This window comes from Mandrillus leucophaeus, unplaced genomic scaffold (assembly GCF_000951045.1).
Source record: "Mandrillus leucophaeus isolate KB7577 unplaced genomic scaffold, Mleu.le_1.0 Scaffold160, whole genome shotgun sequence".
In the NCBI taxonomy this organism is placed as follows: Eukaryota; Metazoa; Chordata; class Mammalia; order Primates; family Cercopithecidae; genus Mandrillus; species Mandrillus leucophaeus.
The window spans coordinates 2,697,697-2,705,796 of NW_012101588.1; the positions used below are offsets into that span (position 1 = coordinate 2,697,697).

General features: G+C 36.2%; 1 protein-coding gene across 1 annotated transcript in view; it reads left to right on the plus strand.

Annotated features, from left to right (window-relative positions):
- LACE1 (lactation elevated 1) overlaps positions 1–8,100 on the plus strand; it is a 236,386-nt gene that overhangs the window by 98,560 nt on the left and 129,726 nt on the right. The window lies entirely within an intron of this gene.

Consider the following 8,100-nt stretch of genomic DNA (forward strand, 5'->3'; position numbering starts at 1 on the left):
AAAAAAAAGAAAAGAAAAGAAAAGTACCGAAGAGAACTTATCACCAACAAACCTGTACTACAAGAGATTCCAAAACTTGTTCTTCAGGTAGAAGGAAAATGATGGATGGGTACTTCAATGATGAAGAAGTGAAATACATCAGAAATGAAAATGGTGAATATTGGGGTAAATATAAGCACTAATTTTTTCTCTTAGTTTCTTTAAAATATAATTGATTGTTTTACATAAAATTATAGTGTTGTCTTATAGAGTTTATGGTGTATGTAGGTATGATACACGTGACACCAGTAGCAGAAAGGGGGGTGTTTAGATGGTTCTATACGAATGCAGTATTTCTACATTTTTTTGAAGTGATATTATATTCTAAGTAGAGCATGAAAAGCTAAGGATGTATATTGTAATCACAGAACAGCAACTAAAATAAAGGCTGATAGATTAAATTAAAAAGGAATTTTAAAATGTATTCAAATAATCCAAAAAAAGGTAGGCAAAAAGTAAAAGAAGGGACAAAAAGAAAACAAATAATAAAATCATGGACCTAAATATTAAATGTTAATGAACTAAACATTCCAATTAAAAGTTAGAGATTATCAGAACAAATTTTAAAAATACCAAGAGATATACTTTAAAAATACACAGATAGATTGAAAGCAATTGTATGCAAAAAGATATGGCATCCAAACAGTAATGATACAAAGGCTAACATGGATGTATTAGTGCCATATTAAATAAACTTCAGAAAAAGCTGGGCCTCTCTTTCACAGCAAAGATGGATTCTGAGGTAGACGGGGAGGTCAGCTTCCCAGGGTGGCTTCCCAAGGTGGTGGAGGCAGTGGCCACACCATGGTCTCAGATGCTGAGGCAGGCCTGTGTGACTGCCAGTGGGTAGGCCATGGTGAGTGGAGAAAACAGGCACTTGTCCCCTCTGCATGCCCTGCACATACACCTGGGCTGTGGGCCCCACCAGCAGATGCTTGTGCAGGGCTCAGCCTTTCCCTCGTTGGTTTCTGGCAGCACTACGCCTGTGTCCCTTATTCCTGGGCCACAGTGCTAAAGTTTGTCTTCTGTGGATTAGGTTGTAGATAAATCAAGTATTGTATGGTGGCTTGTGGAAGACAATTTTGATTCTAAGATCATTTCAACAACCATTAGCTTCAGCTATAATCATTTCTGATATCAAAAAGAAGAAATATTTTCAACATTAAGGAATTGATTAAATGATTTTTAATTTTTTTTCTTTCTTGTATCAAGGGACAAGTCATAGATTAAAAAATTTTTGACAGCAAGCCCTATCTAATTTTATAGTTGACAAATGTGTGCTATTATCACAAAGGAGAAGTCAGAGAAAGATGCTACAGACTGCGCCAATTCATTCATACAATTTTTCTTTTTCTTTTTTTTTTTTGAGATGGAGTCTTGCTCTGTTCGCTCAGGCTGGAGTGCAGTGGCGCTATCTCAGCTCACTGCAACCTCCACCTCCCGGGTTCACGCCATTCTCCTGCCTCAGCCTCCCAAGGAGCTGGGACTACAGGCGCCGCCACCACATCGGCTAATTTTTTGTATTTTTAGTAGAGACAGGGTTTCACCATGTTAGACAGGATGGTCTTGATCTCCTGACCTCGTGATCTGCCCGCCTCGGCCTCCCAAAGTGCTGAGATTACAGGCGTGAGCCACCACCCCTGGCCACAATTTTTCTGTAGTTCAAAAACCACAATATCTCACATTGTCTAGCAGCTAAAAAATTTTTTTTTTTATTTTAGTTTAAGAAAAGCAAAAGACCACAATGAACTTAAATGAACTCTTTAAAGAAATTAGTTAAATAATTCCATCCATTCACACTAACACCCCATCTGGTAGTAAGGCCTTTAGACTCCAAAGACAATCTAGAGGCAAAGTGGAAGCTATTGTTGGCTAAGCCTCAGTCATTCACACTTCATAATGAAATAGATAGTTTTAAAAGTTGACAGGAGGATTCTGGTCACTGCCATTAGTTTGTACGTGGGTTTTGGGTCTTGTTCACACACAAAGGATTCCCAGAAACGTCTAAGTTTTGTTCTCTTGTTGAAGACTGTAGTCATGATATTTAAGTCCATTGAATTCTATTATATAAAGAATCTCTGGTGCGAAAAACTACATCATTGGTGTTTGACCTTACTGAAAATAAATATGTAAGTATATGGATGGTAGTGTTTTTGTATTCAAATTTTATGGAGCATTTTATAAAGAGAAAATAAGGGTCAGGTGCAGTGGCTTATGCCTATAATCTCAACACCTTGGGAGGCCAAGGCGGGAGGATTGCTTAAGATCAGGAGTTTGAGACTAGGCTGGGCAACATGGCAACATCTCTCAACACACACACACTTTAGCACTTTCATGGTTCTAAAAAAAAAAAAAAAAAAAAGACCTTCTGGAGCCTATCATTTCCTTAGATTCCCATTACCTGTTATAGGGCATTGTACTATTTAAAACCAGGGGCCAGGAACAGTGCCTCATGCCTGTAATTCCAGCACTTTGAGGGGCCAAGGTGGGTGGATCACTTCAGCCCAGGAGTTCAAGACCAGCCTGGGCAACATGGCAAAACCCTGTCTCTACAAACAACTAGCCCAGTGTGGTGGCGTGTACCTGTAATACCAGCTAGTAGGGAGGCTGAGGTGGGAGAATCATCTGAGCTCAGGAAGTCGAGGCTGCAGTGAGCCATTGCACTCCAGCCTGGGTGACAGAGTGACACCCTGTCTCAAAAAAAAAAAAAAAAAAAAACAGTAGGATATCTAAAGTGGAGGGTTGACAATTATTATTTGAATACAAAATTGAATTTATAGGACTATGTATTTGTAGGACTGATGGAAAGAATTTCATCTTTCTGCCATCTCTAAAGCAGTTTCCATTGAAAATATTCACCAGGAATGCATGCAGTCAGTTAACATCAACAATAGATCACCCTGACTTTTCTTTTTGATGTTTTAGTTTGTGTGTCAACAAATGCATTACAAGTTGAGCATCCCTAATCTGAAAATCTGAAATCTGAAATGCTCCAAAATCTGAAACATTTTAAGGGCTGACGTAACACCACAAGTGGAAAATTCCATACCTGACCTCATGTGACAGGTTGCAGTCAAAACGCTGTGATGGGCCTATTGAAGGACTAGAGCAGTGTGTATTCCTAACAAAGAAAGAAATCATGTCACTTTATAAAATCAAAGAGAGCCTTCGAAGACAAAAATTATTGTTCATTAGGCAGATGACTCTGGAGGAAACTTCTTTAAAAAGTTTTTTATTTCCATAGGTTTTTGTGGAACAGGTGATATTTGGCTACGTGAGTAAGTTCTGTAATGGTGGTTTGTGAGATTTTGGTGCACCCATCACCCAAGCAGTATACACTGAACCCAATTTGCAGTCTTTTTTCCCTCACCCCGCTCCCACCCTTTCCCCCAGGTCCCCAAAGTTCATTGTATCATTCTTATGCCTTTGCATCCTCATAGCTTAACTCCTACTTATGAGTGAGAACATACAATGTTTGGTTTTCCATTCCTGAGTTACTTCACTTGGAATAATAATCTTTAGTTCCATCCAGGTTGCTGCAAAAGTCATTTGTTCCTTTTTATGGCTGAGTAGTATTCCATCATATACACACACCATAATTTTTTTTATCCATTTGTTGATTGATGGGCGTTTGGGTTGGGCTGGTTCCGTATTTTTGCAATTGTGAATTGTGCTGCTATAAACATGCGTGTGCAGGTATCTTTTTTGTATAACGATCTCTTTTCCTCTGGTTGGATACCCAAGAGTGGGATTGCTGGATCAAGTGGAATTTCTACTGTTAATTCTTTAAGGAATCTTCACACTGTTTTCCATAGTGGTTGTACTAGTTTACATTCCCACCAACTGTGTAGAAATGTTCCTTTTTCACTGTATCCACACCAACATCTATTATTCTTTGATTTTTTGATTATGGCCATTCTTGCGGGAGTAAGGTGCTATTGCATTGTGGTTTTGATTTGCATTTCCCTGATCATTAGTGATGTTGAGCGTTTTTTCATATGTTTGTTGGCCATTTGTGTATCTCCTTTTGAGAATTTCCTATTCATGTACTTAGCCCATTTTTTGATGGGATTATTTATTTTTTTCTTGCCAACTTGTTTGAGTTCCTTGTAGATTCTGGATATCAGTCCTTTGTCAGATGTGTAAATTGTGAAGATTTTCTCCCACTCTGTGGGTTGTCTGTTTATTCTGCTGACTGTTCCTTTTGCTGTACAGAAGCTCTTTAGTTAAGTTCCACCTATTTATCTTTGTTTTTATTGCATTTGCTTTTGGTTTCTTGGTCATGAAGTCTTTGTCTAAGCCAATGTCTACAAGGGTTTTTTTTTGACGTTATCTTCTGGAATTTTTTGGATGAAACATTTTAAAAAGCCATCCAACAGAATGCATTTCTAGAGGATGCACTTCTTGGTCCCTCAACTGCTTCTGATGTCTTTTCTCACCTAAAAAATAATAATAATAAAAATACAGTGTACAGGACAAGGCTCAACATTGTAGGTAGAGACTGAAAGCCTGCCATTGTTAATGTTGTTTGCAACCAGTATAGGTGTTCTGATGATGCTACCATGCTGCTTACTTACCATGAACACATTATTTTTTCATTATATTAATGATGTCATATTTTTTCCTGTTGAGTACTTATATGTGAACAAGTATAAGAAAATGATTGCTGTGCTTGCTTTGGAAGCACATATATTAAAATTGAAATGATACAGAGAAGATTAGCATGGCCTCTGCACAAGGGTAAGTTTTATTTAAAAGATGTAAAAGTTTTTTAAAAAGAAAATGATTGCTTATTGGTAGCATATAAAGACAGGAATGATGGTGATGCTTAACAACCACAGATTGTCCTCACGGGTGGCAGAGATAGTGATACCTTCGCTTTCTGATCGTTAAATGTACACAGTCTTTGTTTCATGCACAAAATTATCCAAAATGTTATATAAAATTACTTTTAGGTGATGTATGTAAGTGATATATGGAACATAAGTGAATTTTGTGTTTAGACTTGGGTCTTACTTATTATGATTTGTGTACAGTGCCTAGCAAATTGTGTGGCTTCTGGTAGGTGTTCTGTAAATCTTGGTTCCTCTTTTTATCTGTTGTCTTCAGCACTCGTTTCAGTGAAGACACAGTAGAATTCATCGATGTGTATTGAACTGAGTATCAATCTATAATATAGTATCACATGGGAACATTTAATGAGCTGTACTACCTACAGATTTAGTAAAATGTTGTTTGAACTTTAGTTCTTTTAAAAGAAGCTATTTCAGCAACAGCTGCTTAAATAGTCTATAGGTTCTCTTTTCTTTTAGTCTGTAATACAATAAGAATCTCCTAGAAGGATAAATCAAATTGGTTCCATGAAACCATAAAATTATTGTGTGATAATTTATAGGAAACCTTCTTTAATGACATGCTTTAAAAGTTTTTCTTACTCTAAATCGATATGTATATGTATAAGTAAGCATTATTCAGCTTCTTGATTTGACACTTAGATTTTTAAGGAAAAGATCTTCATATCCATGTACATTTCCAAAATATTTATTTAGGTACTTGTAATTACTTTAAAAATCCTCTTTGCTTGTGTTTCATCTGTAGGTATTATAGCTATTCACTGTTGAGAATTTAGAGGTACTTACACCATTTTTTACAAAATGAATGTTCTGTAATTCTAGTATTCTGTTTTACGTGACCAAGTGCTCATTTCACTCTGTTTAGAGAGATGATAAAGAAATCATAGTCAAGAACTCCTGAATTTTAAAATAGTATTTAGTAATGACAAATGTTGATATAAATGTATTATGAAATCTTTATGTCTAAGAAAAATAATATTAAACAGCTAATATTAAACATTTTGGTGGCTAAATAACATTTCAAGAGATGGATCTATTGCATTGATAATTAGCATGGTATTTGAATTACAAAAAACTTTTCAATTTAATGAGTATGGTCCCTTTTCACTTGTGTTCTATAAAAACCTAAAGGTTTTTAAGCCAAATGATTTCTGTTTAGAATTCTGTTTAGAATACACTTCTCAGAGCATAAAGTTTTGGATTATATATCCTTGTACAGGCTGATTTTTTAAAAAGTTCGTCCTTTAAAAAATTAAGTCTCTAAGACTTAAAGGCATTGGTATTCTATTTTAACTTTGTTGATGAGTGGAAATCTTTTAATGAAGAATATTACAAGTGGGCCTTTACATTTCTCATTTTGATTAATGTATTAAAAGGTGCGTGCTTGTTAAACTACATCTCAGAGCCTTATACATCCATAAAAAAGATGTTATTCTACAAAAAGGACCAAAGCGTTACCTTCACATAGATGAACTTTCATTCGGGTAATATGTTAGTTTTAATTCTATAACATTGTGCTCTTTAATAATCACTGATGATATGTATGGCTTATTTCCCAAAAATTTAAAGGGCTTATTGAAATATAGTTGTTGTATTATAGGCTGCACATAGTTAAAGGATACAGTTTTTAAAATACTGACATATGTATACCTTCATGAGACCATTGCCACAACTAATAGAGTGAACATTTCTATCGCCCCCAAAAGTTTCCTCTTGCCCTTTTTTCTCTCTCTCTCTTCTTCCCTTGCCCTTCCCTTCCCTTCCCTTTCTTTTTCTCTTCTCTCTCCCCTCTCCTCTCTCTCCTCTCTCTCCTTTCTCTCCTCACTCTACTCTTCTCTTCTCTTCTCTTCTCTTCTCTTCTCTTCTCTTCTCTTCTCTTCACTCTGTTGCCCAGACTGGAGTGCAATGGTGCAATCTTGGCTCAGTGCAACCTTTGCCTCCTGAGTTCAAGTGATTCTCCTGCCTCAGCCTCCCAAGTAGCTGGGATTACAGGCATGTGCTACCACACCCGGCTAATTTTGTCTTTTTATTAGAGAGAGGGTTTCACCATGTTGGTCAGGCTGGTCTTGAACTCCTGACCTCAGGTGATCCACCCGCCTCGGCCTCCCAAAGTGATGGAATTACAGGCATGAGCCACCATGCCCGGCCTTGCCATTTTTTTCATCTGTCACTACCAAACCTGCTGTCCCTCTCACAAGTAGCTACTGATTAGCTTTCTGTTGCTGTAGATTCATTTGCATTTTCTAGAGTTTTATATAAATGGAATCACATAGTATGTACTCATTTTTTTTGGTCTGGCTTCCTTTACTCTGCATACTTATTTTGAGATTCATCTATTTTGCTATGTGTATGAATAGACTACCCTTTTTATTGCTGAGTAGTATTTCATTGTACAGATATGGCACAATTTGTTTATCCATTCTCCCGATGATGGATATTTAGATTTCTTCCAGTGTTTGGCTATCCCAAATAAAGCTGAAGTTTTTAGCTTATTTATGAATAAAGCTGCTATAAACATCGAGTATGTTTTTAAAAATTACCTGATTTTTCCATTTTTACCACTTCCCACAATCATGGCTATCAACTCTTAACATACACCAATGTTTTTATCCACCTTCCTCAGCAACTTGGCAATTAGGAAAGACTGAAAATATTTAACATTAAACCCATTTCCTACATTTTCATCCTTTTACTCATTAGAGGTATTTATTATACGGAAGAAAAAAATCTGATTTTGAATCTCGAAATCTAAACAGCCTGGCCAGCATTATTTTACCTTTTATGACATTCCTAAATAAAAATTTTAAATATAACCAAATTGAAACCTGTAGTCTTTAATTACCCAAAGAGCTTATGCAAATACTTTCCTTACTATAATGATGTTATGATGAATCTTTTCTAAAGAGAATAAATGTTTCCTAATGACCATATTTTATTTCCATAAGTATATGTGGCATTTGAAGTCTATCATAGTTACCAAGTTTTCTCTAAACAAGGAAATATGGAAAAGATCCCATAATGCCATACTTTTTTAAAAAATTGAGACACATCATCTAATTTGTGTTTTTTATTATTTAAAAATTTTTTACTATTCCTTTTTTTTTTTTGAGACAGTGTCTCACTCTGCACCCAGGCTGGAGTGCAGTGGCACTATCGTGACTCACTGTAGTCTTAACCTCCCTGGGTTCAGATGAGCCTCCCACTTCAT